Source organism: Podarcis cretensis, assembly GCF_951804945.1.
Source record: "Podarcis cretensis genome assembly, chromosome: 8".
Taxonomy (NCBI): Eukaryota; Metazoa; Chordata; class Lepidosauria; order Squamata; family Lacertidae; genus Podarcis; species Podarcis cretensis.
Window position 1 is genome coordinate 89,696,083 of NC_137177.1, and position 18,282 is coordinate 89,714,364.

An 18,282-nucleotide genomic window follows, 5' to 3' on the forward strand; every position below is an offset into this window, starting at 1 on the left:
ATCATACAGAACGTTTCTGTGCTCCGGCTGTATTGGAGGGGGTGGTGGAATACAATAGAATTTTGGACCACAAGAATATTTTCCTTGAGAGTGGATCTGTTACCGATTGCTTTGCTGCTGGTTGTTTTTGGTTGCCCTTCTGCCTTATTTCTATTGTTGTTGTGCTTGGATTTTGGGATTTCTGTGTGCTTTAATGGCAGAAGCAGTTTTGAGAACTGAGTAAAGGTGACAGGATATACATTGCAAAATAAAAACGGCAATAAAGATGCCTGGCTCTCTTGACTTGCTACAAATACTATCTGTGCAGTTTCTCCCCAACCTGGTGTCCTCCGGATGTTTTGAACCATACTGGCTAGGGCTGATGGGAGATTCAGTTCAAAACATCTGGAGGGCATCAGAGTGGTGAAGACTGGCTAAGAGGATTGAGAGCTAAACAGTGTGGAAAGTGCACAGCTGCCAGAAGTATTGGAATGATACGGGAAAGTTTGGAACATTCTAGTAGTCTTTGCATACATTTACCCCTTTACAGGGGTAGGGGCTTGCTTCTGGGGAGTGTAACTGCCACACTGCGGGGAGAACCTGGAAAGTGAACCTCTGTAGATTTATACACTAACTGTGTTCAGAAATGTTACAGATTAAATATTAGGAAATCATTTATTTAAAGCGGTGGTTCCCAAACTGAGTGGTAGTGCCCCCTGCGGGGGAGGGCAATAGGGTTACCTAGGGGGACACTAAGAGGCAAGGGGGTGGCAGGAGGGCACTGGAGGTGTAAATGACTATCAGACTTGAAAAGTTGGTGTCATTGGATCAAGTTCATTAGTTTTGTTGAATTAATTAAATAGTTTTAATTGGATTTTGCATAAATGTGCAATTAATTGATGTTTTTAATTTTTTGTGTTATTAACTGCCTTTGTGGACTATGCAAACCATTATTCTGAATAATGCTAGGATAGGATAGGATAGGATAGGATAGGATAGGATAGGATAGGATAGGATGGGATAGGAGGCACAGGGAATGAGTTTATGGAACCAAGTGGGCTGTGGCTCAAAAAAGTTTGAGAACCACTGATTTAGAGCATTTTTACTTTGCACTTCAAGAATTGTTTGATCCAAGTTTGGAGGCTCTTCTGTTCTTTTGGGGGGTGTCTGAACTCAGAATTATTGTCATTCAAAGGCCTCCTTACTAATTTTGTTTAATTCTCTCCCTGGCCCCCCATTACTGCTAACCTGGTATAGCCACACTTCCAAGTGTTTGCATAGCCAGAGGAAGAATTGATGGTTTGTTTTAAGCCATTCATTCCCTTCCCTGAGTAAGTGTTGGAAACATGAGTTCAGAAGCTAAGAGTGCTTCTGCTAGGGGAGACAGCTGGTCTAGATGTAAGGGAGAGGACTGACTCCAAGTCTTTTCATTCCCTTGGAACTTGCTCCATCATGTTCTGACTCAAACAGCTGCTCCAAGGAGCTTGGAAAGCCACAGGGTTTGTCCTGCCAGCTGGCTTCCCCCTGGACATACTTGCTTCTGCTGTGCGCTGTGTGGATACTATGATGGGGAGTTCAAGTTACGGTTTGGGCACCAGCATGAATGGCTGTGTTCTTGAAGACACTTCCTTTCCCTGGCAGCCCTTTTCTCTGACATCGTGGTTTCGCTTTGTCACCGGAAGGTTTGTGCACATGATGCAATTTACAGCAAGACACATCAGGAACTTCCTTACTGAGCTGAAATAAGGGTCCATCTATCCACCTGAGTATCATTTGGCTCCCAGCTACTTTCCAAGTTTGTGGCAGAGGGGCTTTCTTGTTGGAAAATTAGGGGCCTTGCATGGAGGCCACCAAAGAAATTTTGCATGAGCATGCTTAGGGGTGGGATTCAGCTAATGAGCCCCACCAGTGGAAGCGTACACAAGGACTTCCGCTAGCGCAACAGGACTCCCCTCCACCACCTCCTACAAACTGGCTCTGGGGAGAGAACCCCAGGAGAAGCATGCAGGAGGAGGAGATGGGAAATGATTCTGTTAGGCAAGCAGAAATGACAGGCAGAGCAATCTGCTTAGCAGATTAGACTGAATTCCTCCTAACTTCCGTAGACTGTTGTTCTTGAGGTTGGGCTGGCTTTGTGGGCAGCCTCAACACTTGTGTTAGCAGATTAGAAGAGCCTTGCTGGATATTAGCAAAGGTCCATCTAGTCAAGCACCCAGGAGCAGGAGGTGAAGGCAACATCCATATGCCAGCACTGCTCTCCAGGTAATAAAAGACCTGCTGCTTCCACTTCTTGAGGTTGTGTGTAGCCGTGTGTGATAGACCTCCTCTGCCAAGAATTTGTCTGATCCCTTTTTTAAAAGGAGGCAATGGTGGCCACCAATCTAGATGGCTTTAAAGAATGATTAGACAGATTCATAAAGGAGAGGGCTATTGATGGCTCTGCTCTGCCTCTGCAGATGGAGGCAGCCAGGCTTCTGAATACCAGTTGCTGGAAGCCACAGGAGGGGAGAATGCTCTTGTGTTCAAATCCTGCTTGTGAGTTTCCCACCAGTGTTAGAAACTAAAATATATAAGCTAGTCACCAAATGGCACCTTAAACCTAGGTTCCAGTTCTCACAATGAAATGCCGGGGTGCCTTTTTTACAATGGAAATTATTATTATTATTATATTAATTCCATTTCCATACCGCTTTAAATTTTAAAGAAAAATCTTAATGTTCTTTACAATGCATTAAAACACCAAATGAAACAACCCAGAATAAAATAAATTCTGCATGCTTCAAGGAAAATATTTCAGATTCTTCTCCAAGTGACATTTTGCTTTCCCCATATTTATTTACCTACTTATTTTATATAGCTGCCCCATAGCAGAAGTAGTCTAGGAAGCCAGTGTGGCATAGTGGTTAGTGTATTGGACCAGGACCTGGGAGATCAGGGTGCAAATCCCCACTCAGTTATGAAGCTCACTGAGTGGCCCTGGGCCAGTCACAGCCTCTTAACCTACCTCACTGGGTTGTTGTAGGGATTAAATGAGGAGGGGTTGAACCATGTACTCCTTGGAGAAAAAGGTGGGATATAAATGTAATAAATAAGCTGTGGCTCACTAGCTTAAGAAAGCTGGTGGGGCTTGCCAGATGGAGATGTCATTCGTCAGCCTGGCATCCAGAGAGCTCCACGTGGTTGCAGTTGACCCACGCCAGGGACACAACCCGTCTGGTGTTTTGTTTGGCTACTGGGAAAAGGATGCTGGTCTAGATGGACCATTGGCTTGATCCAACCGACTCCTCTTACGTTTTAAGCCGTCTAAGCCAGGGGTGATTCCCACATTTTTCAGTTCTGTAAATTAATTATGTAATCATAGAATCACAGGAATCTCAACTACAGCATCCATGACAGATGGCCATCCAACTTCTGCTTAAAAACCTTCAAGGAAGGAGAGCCCACAAAACTCCCAAGGGAGACCATTCCGCTGTCAAAGAGCTCTCACTGCCAGAAAGTTCTTCCTCATGTTTAGCTGGAATCTCCTTTCTTGTCCTGTTTTGACAATGGAATGGACTCTCTCAGAAAGTTGTGGTCTCATTCATCAGAGGTTTTTAAAAAGGAGGTTTGATGTCCATCTCTCAGGGAGTCTTTAGCTGTGATTATTGCATTGTAGGGGGTTGGACTGGGATTTCTTCCAACATTATGATTTTATGAGGATGGTCTTACTTTTGTCTTTTGTGGATCTCCTGCCGGTCAGATTCCTAGGATGTTCCTGAGTTCCAGTATTATGGGAGAAAGAGAAGAGAAACTCTGTACACTTTCCTCTCTGCCATGTTTTAGCTGTCAATCTCTGTCATGCCCCCACTTTAGATGCTTCGGGTGTGTGTGGTGTTGATAATGCTGAGTCTCTGCACAACTGGCTAAATCCATGTGATAGGCAGCTTACAGAATCATAGAATTGTAGGGACCCCAAAGGTCATCTTCAATGCAGGAATCACAGCTAAAGAATCATTGGCAAGCTTACAGATGTTGTGGCTCTTAAGTTGGTGGATGCGGTTTTTTACAGCCTCCAGCTCCATAGGGATTGGGACTCAGCCTCTTGTGTTGCAATCTATTTTTTTAAAATCGTTTTTTTTGGTTTTTCAATATATACATCCTTTATGAAATATCTCTCTAACAATTTTCCATTTTTCCTGCCCCCCTCCCATGGACTTCCCTCATACTTCCACTTTGTTTTACTTTCAATTTATTCATCCTGCCTATTATTTCCCCAATTTATTCCTAATACATTTACATCTATTTTTATTTTATTTTATACATTTGTGAATGTTTACTCAAACCCTGCCAATGAGTCCCAACTCTTCATGTTGTCTCTTCATATATATTGTAAATGGTTCCCATTCTCTTTTAAAGTCTTTGTTGTCCTTTTCATGTAAATTTGCTAATTCTGCATATTCCATGAGTTTCTCTTGCCATTGTTCTTTCGTTGGGGTTTCTTCTGTCTTCCAAGCTTGTGCTAGTAAAATTCTTGCCACTGTTGTTGCATACATAAATAATTCCAGTTGTCTTTTCTTATTTCTTGATCTAAAATCCCTAGGAGGAATGCTTCTGGTTTCTTAACATAAGTCTTTTTAAACTTTTTTTTCAATTCATTATATATCATTTCCCAATAATTTCTGATCTTTTTGCATTCCCACCACATATGATAAAATGTACCATCTTTTTCTTTACGTCTCCAACAAGTTTTCAATCCCGTCTTATACATTTAGCCACTTTCTCTGGTGTAATGTACCATCTATACATCATTTTCATATAATTCTCTTTCAATAAAATACAGTCTGTAAATTTTAAATTCAGCTTCCCCATCCTTTCCCAATCTTCAGATTATGACCTATTATGACCTAAATCTTGAGCCCACTTTATTTGTGCTGACTTTACCGTCTCATCCAACGTTTCCCCGTATAGCAGGAGATTATACCTCTTTTTAAGTAATTTTGTATCACTCTTGATAATTTCTTTTTGAAAGTTTGAAACTATGTAACCAAAACCTCTCTTATCATCCTCTTTGAACTGTTCATTCAACTGTCTATGATGTAGCCAACTTGGCAAAAAGACTTTCAATTCTTCATACTCATTTAGTTTCAATCTTTCCCCCCCATCAATAATTCTCTAAATGTCAGCCAGCCGCCTCTCCTGTTGAATGGTTTTAATGCTAATGCCTCCACTGGCGAAAGCCACCATGGGGTTTGGGTTCTTATTATATGGTTATGACAGCCTTATTATATGAGTTTTTTTATCTTTCCTATACCATAAATATGAATGCCAACCAAATCTATTATTGTGCCCTTCCAAGTCCAGTATTTCATCTTTCTCTAATTTAATCCAGTCCCGAATCCACGTAATACATGCTGCTTCATAGTACAGTTTAAAGTCTGGGAGCGAAAAGCCTCCTCTGTCTTTTATATCTATAAGTATTTTATATTTTATTCTAGGCTTTTTCCCATTCCAGACAAACTTAGAAATATATTTTTGCCGGTTTCTGAAGCAGACAAGATTACCTATTATCGGTATTGACTGAAATAAAAATAACATCTTTGGTAGTGCATTCATCTTTATCACTGCTATCCTTACCATCAGGGAAAGGTCCATTCTGTTCCAAATCTCCAAATCTTTCTTGATCTTATTCCAAACTTTCTCTTGTGTTGCTGCAATCTAAAGATATTGGGACTGATGACCAAGTGAGGTGTGACACTGGGAACCTAGAGTGGTTTGTGAAACACTCAGATGAAACAACACACAATACAAATGGCACAGTTATTTAAAATCTATATTATTCATTGAACCCAGCATATTCACAGTGAAAATTCTCCAACATCTCAACAGTGACATAAAGGAAAACCAAGGGACATTTATGTATCCATTTCCCCCTAAAGGTCTGGGTAAAAACATGTGACTTGACACCGGAAGATTGTCAGTGAAGGAGACAAACAATACCTCCAGAGGATGAGAGCTCCACAGTTGGAATGCCACCACATTGCCACACAATGGACAATGCCTATTTACAGAACCACAAGAACCGTTTCCTCCATAGATCTCAAGGCTTTGAACTCTCCAGGGAGAAGATGGGCCAAGATGGAAAGAACAAGCACAAATCCTTCCATTCTAATACACAGAATGTATTATAAATATATGCAGAGCAGTGGAGGAGCTTGTATCAGTGCTCTCCTGTCAGGGACCGGCAGGAGTGTGTACCAGGGGAATGGGGGCTGAAGGCTGACTCGGGGGATGGGAGAGGGTGCCAGTGATTTGTGGAGGAAAGAGTTGGAGGCAGGGGATGCTTCAGAGCTGGAGGTTGAGCATGGGATAGGTTGGAGGAAGAGGCAGGTCAGGCAAGAGGCAAGCCAGGTGCTCTCCCAACCTCTCCTGCACCACTTTCTCCCAGAATCAGGAGGGGACTGAAAAGGGATGAGCAGAGGAAATTTTCACATAGGTGCAGTCTGTGGCTGCATGTGCATAAGGTACATAAGCTGGTGGAAGAGGCGAGGGGGCCAGCCGCTGCGCTTACCTTCCCAGGGGCGTGATCCATAGCGCATTTCATCTCAGTGGACTTGAGCAGTTCTTCAGGCACTGAACAAGTGGCCTTGAAACAATTGCTGCTTACTTGTGAGTAAGCATGTCTTTAGGGCTCTTAGTGTCTGTGCATCCAGCGGCAGGGCAGCGTTGCGGCGTCTCCTGGCGGCGCAGGTGGAATCTGGCGGGGAACAGAAAGCGGGCTTTGGGAGGTGGGAGGAGCTGGCGGTGGGCACTGCCTTGTCTCCTTGTGACAGGAAGAAGAGGCCGAGTGGTGGCGGCTCTGCCAATCAAACGCTGCTGAGCTAAACCAGGCGCGACGATTGAGTGGCAGAGCCGCCGCCGCTCGGCCTCTTCCTCCCTTCACCATCACTGGGAGTCTTGGCTTTGCGGCGTGGGTGCGGGCTGGATTTACGACCCAGGTGGGCCTGATCTGGCTCACAGGCCTTAGTTTGCCAACCCCTAGTGTTGACCTAGGAATAGAAGCCTAGATGCTAGATTGGTGTGCATAGGCATCCAGAGCTGTAGAAGCAACTGTGTTATCTTTGACAATCAAGAATTACTGTATTTTTCACTCTATAAGACGCACCAGACCACAAGACACACCTAGTTTTTGGAGGAGGAAAACAAGAAAAAAAATATTCTGAATCTCAGAAGCCAGAACAGGAAGAAGGATCGCTGCGCAGCGAAAGCAGCAATCCCTCTTGCTGTTCTGGCTTCTGGGATAGCTGTGCAGCCTGCATTCGCTCCATAAGACGCACACACATTTCCCCTTACTTTTTAGGAGGGGAAAAGTGAGTCTTATAGAGCAAAAAATACGGTAACTATCTGCCATGTGCATTCCTTTGGTTGTGAAGTGCCTAAGACCCCCCCACTCCAAAAAAGCAGTTTGGAAGGCAATTTTGAGTGGAGAAAGAATAAGAGGGAGCAGACTTAACAGCCCCTCCTTTCTACCGTTCTTTTTCTTCCAATTAAGGATGCATTTTCACTACAAAATAAAATAATATTGGAAGACTGACATGCACTCATGCACCAGCTGTATACTTTGGCCCTGAACCTATGCCCTTTCCATTACAGATAGTCTCCTCTTGTTATGGTATATATAGGAAACACCATTTTAAAGAGGAATTTCTCCTTTACGCACAATGAAAAAGCCAGAGAAATTGTGCAAAGTAAGAAATCATGCTATAGAATTTTGCTTTTCTTGCCATAGAATTTGAGCAGCAGGCATGCAGAAACTTAAGAAAGAGAGAGAGTACACATGCAAGCTCCACACCATCCTGCCCTGGGACAAGGAGGAAACCAAGATTAGATTAGGCTCCTGTCCTGCAGACGCGCAGGCAGGCCTTGCAGGTCATGTGGGAAGAGCACTGACTCATGGCCAGCATCACGAAACTTCCAGTATTCTCTGGGTTTCACTGGAGTACATGTGTCGCCCAAGAGAAGTGAACTGGGCATAGCAGTGGCTGCACTCTTTGGGGCTTGGGGCTCTGGCTAGTTCCTTGTGCTGCTTTGAGTTTTCCAGAGCGGATTAACCACAGGTGTCTGAAAACGTTCTCCCTATGCTATGGTGACAAGCAAAGGGGACACGAAGCCCTATGCTTTTAGTGATTATATTCTGTTTGCAGTTACTCTTCCTCAGGTATCTTCAGAACATTGTCCTCCTTCCATTTGCACAGTTCGGAGGTTGCATTCTTGCTGGACAGTTCGTGAACTTGCAAGCCTTCTGTGGTGAGAGCATGGCGGGGCCAGCGAAGCAAATTGAACAGTTCAAGAAGTGTGTCCACCTTAGAAACAGGATTGCTGCTCATGGCCTTCTTTGTGAAGAACCATGGGCGAAGAAAGCTAACACAAAGGAGTTCAGTGGAACACATCATAGGGCTCAGGCTGGGAAAGTCATGGCACTGATAAATTCTTATCAGCATCATATTTGATTAGTGTTGGATACAAATTGTCCAGCAAGAACCATCAGGGAATGTGAGGCAGATCCCAAAATGGTGCCTTCTTTCCTGCCTCTACACAAGGAATAAAGGGGGGGGGGAGAAAAAGATTGACACTGGGATCTGCTGCCCCTGTGGGATCCTGCAACTAAGGCAGATGCCTCACTTTTCAGTGGCAGGAGGAGGAGGAGGAGGAGGAACCAGCCACTGGAGCTGTGCCATGCTTGCCTCCATGCTTCGCCCCTGCACTTTTTGGTCATTGAGGGGCCCCAGCCCCTATTCCAATAATATTTGGAGTGGTGGCCAAAAGGGCTCAGCCCCCCGGAGCTGGTGCCCCTGTGTGTAGCTAGTTCTTCTGTTTCTGGGAGAGATCCTGATGGGTTCCCCCTGCCCCAATGGTTAAACCCACAGCCCTTGGTTTGCCTCCCATCTGCAGTCCTCATAGTGGCTTATTTTCATTTGCCTCTTGAGTCTCTTGCTTGCTGCTTGTCTGAGTGTAATATCAAAACCGGCTGGTGCAGTTCCAGCCCACTATAATGTTTAATTTCCCTTTGTTTTCTTTTGGGGAGTTGGCAGGTATGCTCTTTGGCTCTTTAAAGACTCAGAACCTGCTGAGGCAGCTCCAAAGTCTCTCTCCCTCCCTCCCTCTCTCTCTCTCTCTCTCTCTCTGTGTGATTCAGTATTTGCATGTGCCCTTAAAAAAGTAAAATAAATAAATAAGTGAGCTATTAACAGACTTAGTTCAGCCTCAGAGCTGTGGTTCCAAGGTTGCTCCTGATTAGAGCCATGTGGTGAAGGAGGGGATTGTTACAAGGCCACATAGCCAAGCCCTTTCGCTCACTACCATAGCCAAGTCCTTCCAGAGTTCTCAAGACGGGTTTGTGTGCAAATGTAGGAAACAGCTCTTAAAATACCTTTTAACAACACTGACACTTCAGAAGACGACCAGAAATATTTATTCAGAGGATTGTAGAAGATTTTTTTTTTTTGGGGGGGGGGTGGAGCTCCAGAATTGGAGCATGTACACACACATCTCATTTTTGTCTTTCTTAGGCAGGTTTTGCCTGTTTGTGTTCTTTCAAACCAATTGTGAAATGGGAGTGGGCCTCCTGCTTGGCTTTTAAATCAGGGCAGGGATAATCAGTAAATAAGTGAATGCTGTTTGTTGTTGTTGTTTAGTCGTTTAGTCGTGTCCGACTCTTCGTGACCCCATGGACCAGAGAACGCCAGGCACTCCTGTCCTCCACTGCCCCCCGCAGCTTGGTCAGACTCATGCTGGTAACCTCGAAAACACTATCCAACCATCTCGTCCTCTGTCGCCCCCTTCTCCTTGTGCCCTCCATCTTTCCCAACATCAGGGTCTTCTCCAGGGAGTCTTCTCTTCTCATGAGGTGGCCAAAGTACTGGAGCCTCAGCTTCACAATCTGTCCTTCCAGTGAGCACTCAGGGCTGATTTCCTTCAGAATGGAGAGGTTTGATCTTCTTGCAGTCCATGGGACTCTCAAGAGTCTCCTCCAGCACCAGAATTCAAAAGCATCAATTCTTCGGCGATCAGCCTTCTTTATGGTCCAGCTCTCACTTCCATACATCACTACTGGGAAAACCATAGCTTTAACTATACGGACCTTTGCAGATGACACAACCTTGATGGCAGAAAGTGAGGAGGAATTAAAGAACCTTTTATTGAGGGTGAAAGAGGAGAGTGCAAAATATGGTCTGAAGCTCAACATCAAAAAAACGAAGATCATGGCTACTGGTCCCATCACCTCCTGGCAAATAGAAGGGGAAGAAATGGAGGCAGTGAGAGATTTTACTTTCTTGGGCTCCATGATCACTGCAGATAGTGACAGCAGCCACGAAATTAAAAGACGCCTGCTTCTTGGGAGAAGGGCAATGACAGGCCTAGACAGCATCTTGAGAAGTAGAGACATCACCTTGCCAACAAAGGTCCGTATAGTTAAAGCTATGGTTTTCCCAGTAGTGATGTATGGAAGTGAGAGCTGGACCATAAAGTGAATGCTATTACATGATAAATACAGCACATGGAACAATGCTTTTAGCTTGGTTGTGTATGTATGTGTTTGTGGTTCTCCTTGGTATGTGAACTCGGGTGTCAGAAGAACGTCTCTAATTTTATCTGTCAAAAGCTGAAGGATTGGCCTCTGAATAATTGGGTTTGTGCACCTCATTCATTCATTAATTGACTGGGGGTTTGAAATGGTTAAGATACTTCACATAGAATCATATAGCTGGAAGGGACCTCAAGGGTCCTCTAGTCTAACCCCTGCAGTGCAGGAATCTCAACTAAAGCACCCAACCTCTGCTCAAAATCCTCCAAGGAGAGTCCACCACCTTCTCCATTCCACAGTCGAACAGCTCTTACTGTCATAAAGTTCTTCCTGATGTTTAGTTGGAATCTCCTTTCTAGTAATGAGCTTAAACTTCATATAATTGTTGTCTTTTAGAACCATATGGATATGTGACATTTATTCTGGCCCTTCAAGATGGGGGATTCAGAATGTGCTCCAAAATGGTTAAAGAGATATTCCCAGTCTGAGCCCTATATTGTATGAGATAGCAGCACTTTTTGCACCTTACAGTTAATAATAGAGGCATGATACTTTCCTCCTAACGGAGCATGAACATAGCGTAGAACAAGATTTGAGAGAGGGGCATTTGCAGTAGCAGCCTGTACTGTACACGTGTGCTCAAAAGCTTCACTTACTAGAGTGTTATAGGATAGGTAGCCTTTGATGTGTAACAACTTGACGCTTTGATGCAACGAAAACTTCGATTGGCTTCTAATTGGCTGCAATGGGAAAACGTGTCTCTCTCATAGCGTGATGACTAACACTTCCCCCTTGCTGTCCTTAAACTTGGCGCTTCCCACCAGCAGTGAGGAACTGAGCCTGGAGTCGTGTGACCCAGGACCGCATGCCCCATGAAACGGATTTGGAGATGTGACCATGTGATGTAGAGGAGGAGCAATGTCTCTGCAGTACTGGGGACTTCTGGATCCTGTCAGAGGGATCATTTACGAAAGAGAGACTGGGAATGGGAGGCAGGTTCTCCGCTGCGCTTACCTTGGAAGGGATTTCGTTAGGATGAGACGATGCTCTGACGTCAGACTTGTAGTACTTGGAGGGGGGGGGGAGGGAGCTGCAATTGGCCACAGCCATGTTTCCGCGCTTCTGTTGCAGCGAGCGCAACTGGTTCCTTTTAACAGAACGGTCAGGAGGGTCATCTGAGGTAGTTTTGTAGATGTCTGCAGTAGGAAAACACAGCACTTGCAAGACGCAGTGCTTTGAAGAGTGGGCGACTTCTTGTGCATACGTCAGTTTGTGGAATTAGATTTTATTCTTTTTAAAAATACATATTTTCAAAAGACCTTTTGGAAAGGTGAAGGCCTTCCTCATCCAAGCCTGCTGGGGTGTGGCTTCCCCCACCCCTTCCAGGGGGAAAAAGTCTCTTCCTGTCTCCTGCAGCAATCCAGTCCTCTCTGACTCTATGCAGCACTGCAGCCATCCTGGGGACGTACGTGCAATGTGCAGGAGGGATAATGGCCCCCACAGCTGTTCGGAGAGGGGAGGGGGAGGTCTGTGTAGGCTGAATAACTAGATCACTGTTACCTCCTCTGCAATCGGTCTTCAGTTGTGGCATATCTCATTTTCCTCGGGATTCCTCCATGCTTTGCTTTTCTTCTCCTTCGCCGTATTTGGTTCTCTCTTGGCGAATTCTGGAAATGTAAGTGCTTCCTTGTGCTGTTTTCCCCTCTTCTCCCCCTCTCCTCTCTTGCCTGCAGTTTTCCAAGATGTCTGTCTGTCTCCTTCTTTGTGTTCGCTGGTGAAGTGATTGACTGGTTTGTTCTTTGCACAGAGCACTTAGCCAAAGGCAGCTTTTTCTGCACACAGAATGGGCTGCCCTCCTGTAAGCCGAGTTCACAAATCTGGTGTGTAAGGCAGCGAACACACATGTCATTTTTAACAAACAGGATTTGCAGCACTGTAGCTAAACCGGAGGAGAAAATGGGGGCACCATTAGGGGAGGCTGAGTGCACTTTGGAAGCCCCGTGAAACGCGAACCTTTTGATGCCTCTGTCAACATTTTGCTTGCTGTTTCTGAATCATGGCAGTGCCGCTGTGCAGAAGGGGTTGAGGCACGAAGATCTGCAGACAGAGCCCAGAGAGTGAATTGTGCCGAGTATGTAGGGAGGCAGATGCAGTTCGTGGTGTGGAGGTTACTCTGTCATTTTGGTTTATTGCTTTTTTTGCACCTTGCAGCTTTGCAGTGGAGTTTTCCCATAATTGCATCAAACCACAAATGGCTGCTAACTTTTTGAAGTTGGATTTGAAACCTTTGCCAAAATCCTTGAGGTCATTTTCCCTTTAACATTGGGAGTTCTTTACATTTTTTGTTTTAAATTCTAAAAGAATGTAAGCCTTTTGTGTTGGCGGTGGGGTGGGAAATATGTGACCCCCCTCCCCGCTTCCATTTTCCTCTTGTATTGCTATTCCCTCCCCCCCTCAAGCCACGGTGAGGTGTGGTGGGGGCAATGTTTTGTTATAAAGCATTAGGATGACTTTGTATTTGGGGTGCTGCTTTCTCCAGGAACATTTAAGCAAGGGAATGCATGCCACATAAATGATCCTTGCTCTGGGACCAGCATGTCCTCCAGGGGATCTTTGTTTGCAGAGGAGGAGAGGAAACCAAAGGGTTTGTTCGGATCATGGAGTTTTTGCAAGGGAGCTGGGTGGGAGGGGGATGAATGCACAAAAGGCTCTGGCAGACCCTGCTGCTACTGCTGTGCTGGGAAAGAACAAAGGAATGGATAGGAAAACACAGGAATGGGTTAACAAAAATGGGCAAATTTAATCTTCAAAAAAAAAAAAAAATACTTGTAAAAATCAGCAGCGTTCCATAAAAGCTGGTGTATTTATCTAGCATTTCAGAAGTTGGCCAGCCTAAGTTAGATTGTTGTGATTTCAGGATAAGGTAAACTTGCCCCAGCTTGTTGCCAAGACTGGACTCAAATTTGCTGCTTCTTTTTTTAACACGGGCTGCAAGCATAATTGGGGATGCATTTTATTTCTGCTCCCCCTGCTTCTTGAGGGAGGAATTTGCTTTGCAACCTGGTGTTTGTCCACATGCAGTTGCACCTGAATGTTGGAAGATTCAGGACAGCTGAAAAAAACAAACTTCTTCATGCAGCACAGAGTTAAACTGTAGAATTGACTCCCATAGGAGGCAGTGATGGCCGCCAATCTAGATGGCTTTAAAAGAGGATTAGACAAATTCATGGAGGAGGAGAGGGCTATTGATAGCTACTAGCCACTATGGTTACACTCTGCCTCCACCGTCAGAGGCGTATGCTTTTAAATACCAGTTGCTGGAAAACATAGGAGGGGAGGGGGCTCTTGCCTTTGGGCCCTGCTTTGGGGGTTTCCCACAGGCCTCTGGTTGGCCACTGTGAGAATAGGATGCTGGACTAGATGGGCCATTGGTCTGATCCAACAGTCTCTTCATGTGTTCTTTAATCAGGTACACTGCCACTGAACAATGTCTCTTCCCCTGAACACTTTTGAGGTGTAGACACACCTGCTCCCACTCCCAACACGTCATATAAGCACTGGGCAATGGGCTTTGTGGGATGGTAAATGCTTCCCTCCATGAGAGAGTCTTCCTGGACCCACTTAAAGAAGCGGTTATTAAACTGCTTCTTAAAAAAACCATCTTTGGACCTGGCCATTATGGCCAATTATCACCCAGTCTCAAATCTTCCATTCTTGGGCAAGGTGGGTGGTCACTTGAACAACTCCAGGCACATCTGGAGGATGCAGACCATTTGGATCCCTTCCATTCAGGGTTCAGGCCTCATCATGGGATTGAAACTGCCTTGGTTGCACTGGTGGATGATCTCCAGCGGGCTAGGGACAGAGGTAAAAGCTGTTTCTTAGTTCTGCTGGATCTCTCATCAGCGGCTTTTGATACCATTGACCATGGTATCCTTCTGGATTGTCTAGGGGGGCTGGGAGCTGGGGGTGCTGTTATGCCGTGGTTCTGCTCCTTCCTCCTGGGCCATGTCCAGAAAGTGGTGTTGGGAGCCCTGGGCACTCATTTGTGGGGTGCCTTAGGGCTCTGTCCACTCCCCCATGCTTTTAAACATCTATATGAAGCTGCTGGGAGAAATCATCAGGGGATTTGGGCTAGGTGTTCACCTATATGTGGATGATACCCAGCTCTACCTCTCCTTTAAATTGGAACCAGTGCAGGTGGTGAATGTCCTGTGTGTGTGTGTGTGTGGAGGTGGTTGGAGGATGGGTGGTGGCTAATGAATTGAGAATGAATCCCGACAAGACATAAATATTATTTTGGGGGACAGAGGGTGTATGTGTGTGGAGGACTCCCTGGTCCTGAATGGGGTAACTGTGCTCCTGAAGGACCAGGTGCACAGCCCGGGAGTCATTTTGGACTCACAGCTATCCATGGAGGTACAGGTTTATTCACTGTCCAGGGCAGCTGTCTACTAGCTCCATCTGGTATGCAGGCCGAGACCCTACCTGCCTGCACACTGTCTCGCCAGAGTGGTGCATGCTCTAATTATCTCCCACTTGGGCTACTGCAGTTCACTCTACGTGGGACTGCCTTTGAAAGTGACTCAGAAACTACAACTGATCCAGAATGTGGTAGCTAGACTGGTGACTGGGAGCAGTTGCTGAGACCATATAACACCGGTCCTGAAAGACCTACATTGACTCCCAGTATGTTTCCATGCACAATTCTAAGTATTGGTGCTGACCTTTGAAGCCCTAAAACCCCAGTATACCTGAAGGTGTGTCTCCACCCCCATTGTTCAGCCCAGACTCTGAGGTCCAGCTCTGAGGGCCTACTGGCAGTTCCCGCACTCTGATTATGTGAAACTACAGGGAGCCAGGCAGAGGGCCTTCTTGGTAGTGGTGCCCACCCTGTGGTATGCCCTCGCATCAGATGTCAAAGAGATGAGTAATTATATAACCTTCAAAAAACATCTGAAGGCAGCCCTACAGTGACCAGTTGCTCTCTCTTGCCAGTTGCTCTCTCTTCCTCCCTGTGTGTGGTGGTGAGGGTTGTGCTGAGAAAGAGAGATGGTGGCTGTTGTTGTCTGGGCCAGAGGGAGAAAGTGAGTAGCCAGTGAGCAGCAGCCATAGTGAATGGTGTGCCCCTTGCTGGGTTTGGGCCCTGGCAGGTGCTGCCTAATGATACCAGTTGCTGGCAGGTTTGTGCCTGGAATAGTTCACCTACATGAACACCCCCATGACTTTTCTCGGAAGTCTTTGACACATAATAATAATAATAATAATAATCATATTTGGCACAGTTATTTGTCTCTGCAACCCACTGTCCATGTAGCTGTAACCAATAGGCATGCTGTCCCTTCCTTGATCTCCTATCCCTTCCTTTGTCAAGTTGTAAATATACGTTCTGCAAGGTTAGGACCTTTTTCTTTGCACAGTAACTTGGATGGTGTGGTATAAATAAAGTTGATCCCAAATAGCATTTTGGGTTCACAGGGTGGGGGAGAGGTTGGATTTGTACCTCATAAGAACATAAGAAGAGCCTGCTGGATGAAGCCAGTGGCCCATCTAGTCCAGCATCCTGTTCTCACAGTGGCCAACCAGAGGCCTGTGAGAAACCCACGAGCCGAATCTGAGCACAAGAGCACGCTTCCCTCCTGCGGCTTCCAGCAACCGGAATTCAGAAGCACTGCTGCCTCCAGCTGTGGAGGCAGAGCATCGCCAACATTACTAATAGCTATTAATAGCCCTCCATCAATTTGTCCAGTGCTCTTTAAAAGCCATCTAAATCACTGGCCATCACTGCCTCATGTGGGAGTGAGTTCCATAGTTTAACCATGTGCTTACTACTCCCAAAACCACATATCCTCATTCCTCTCTTGTCCCCTGGATAATCTTCTCTCAGCTCTCCTCCCTTCATGCCCCAAAGGCCAACTCACAGCCCACCTTTTCAATCTGGCACCTACATGAATTGCTTCACCAATCCAGTGAATAAGCTGCATGGAAAGAATTAGAAATATCAGCTCAGCTAGGATTTCTCCAGAATAATAATACTAGAACAATATGGTGGCTGAGGCAGCACAGTCAGGCAAACAAGCAAACAAACAATACTAGGTAGTTATATATTTTATTCTATTAATAAGTTTCTATACCACCCTTCACCCAAACTGCTCACAGAGTGGTTTACAAAAACAAACATAATAAATGGAAACATTAAAACATTCTCATAAATTCTAGAAGTAGCATAGTTAGAAACACCATAAAAATTACTTGACCCATCAGCCACTGAAAGCCTGGTGAAAAATATGGAGTTTTGATCTGGTGTCTGAAAGAATACAAAGCTACACACCTCTGTGGCGAGGTCACGCCACCACCAAAAAGGCTGTTCCAGAGATGCCTACACCACATACCTTTTTTATGTAGGAAACACCAGGAGAGTCTCTCTCACTGATCTCAAAACATGGCTTGTGTGATAGGGGAGAAGATTTTCTCTCAGATGTTTCTTCCCCAGGCTTAATCCAGGCTTTAAATGGCAACATAAGCACTTTGAATTGGGCCTGCTTGGCTTGGGAACTGAAGGAATCAAGCAAAACTAGGAATGGCAGGGGGAAAAGTTGTGGGCTGGACAGTTTGTAGCTGGTTGACTGGCCAAATCCAGAGTGCTCACTAATGGTTCCTTGTCATCCTGGAAAGAAGCGACAAGTGGGGTGCCGCAAAGTTCTGCCCTGAGCCCATTGTTGTTCAACGTCTTTATGAACAACTTGGGTTGTATTGTGAGGTTGATCATCATATTTGCAACTGACACCAAACTAGGATGAGTAGCTAATGCTGCAGAAGACAGAATCAAGATTCAAGATGACTTTAACAGACTGGAGAACTGGGCCAAAACTAACAAAATGAATTTCAGTAGGGGCAAATGTAGGGTTCTACACTTAGACAGGAAGAACCAGCTGCACAGATATAAGATGGGGGACACCTGGCTTGCCAATAGTTCATGTGAAAAGGATCTAGAGGTCTTAATAGACCACACACTTAACTTGAGTCAACTGTGTGATTCAGTAGCAGAAAAAAAGCTAGCACTATTCTAGGCCGAATCAACAGAAGTCTAATGTCTAGATCAAGGAAAGTAATAGTACCACTGTATTCTGCCTTGGTTAGACCACACCTGGAATATCGTGTCCAGTTCTGGGCACCACAGTTTAAGAAGGATATTGACAAGCTGGAAGGTGTGCAGAGGATGTCAACCAAGATGATCAAGGGTTTGGAAACCAAGTCTTATGAGGAAGAATGGTATGTTTAGCCTAGAAAAAGGGAGACTGAGAGGAGATATGAGAGCCTTCTTCAAATATCTCAAGGGCTATCACATGGAAGATGGAGCAAACTTGTTCTATTCAATGGCATCAAGCTACAAGAAAGGAGATTCTGACTAAATATTAGGAAGGACTTTCTGACAGAGCTGTCAAGAGTGGAACAGACTCCCTCAGGAGGTTGTGGCCTCTCCTTTCTGGAGGTTTTTAAGCAGAGGTTGGGTGGCCATCTGCCATGAATGCTTTTAGCTGAAATTCCTGCATTCCAGGGGGTTAGACTAGAGGACCATTTATATCCTTTCCAATTCTATAATTCTATGATTCTTTGAATCACGAATACAGAGGGAAACCTTTCCTACATCTACACAGGCTCATTTCAGACATAGATCAGGGAACTTAACTTGATTCACTGTGATAAAGGAACTGATAAACTATGGCTTGTGTTGGGCTGGT

The 18,282-nt window shown here is 45.2% G+C and overlaps 1 protein-coding gene across 5 annotated transcripts in view; it reads left to right on the top strand.

Moving 5' to 3' along the window:
* Window positions 1-18,282, top strand: part of TET3 (tet methylcytosine dioxygenase 3) — a 111,725-nt gene that overhangs the window by 43,141 nt on the left and 50,302 nt on the right. Inside the window, exon 1 of one of the 5 annotated variants that reach the window (XM_079987411.1) lies at window positions 12,102-12,215. The exons of the other annotated variants lie outside the window; for them this stretch is intronic. The gene's annotated coding sequence lies outside the window, so the exon portion shown is untranslated. Of the gene's footprint in view, window positions 1-12,101; window positions 12,216-18,282 lie in introns of those variants that run through there. 5 annotated transcript variants of the gene reach the window in all.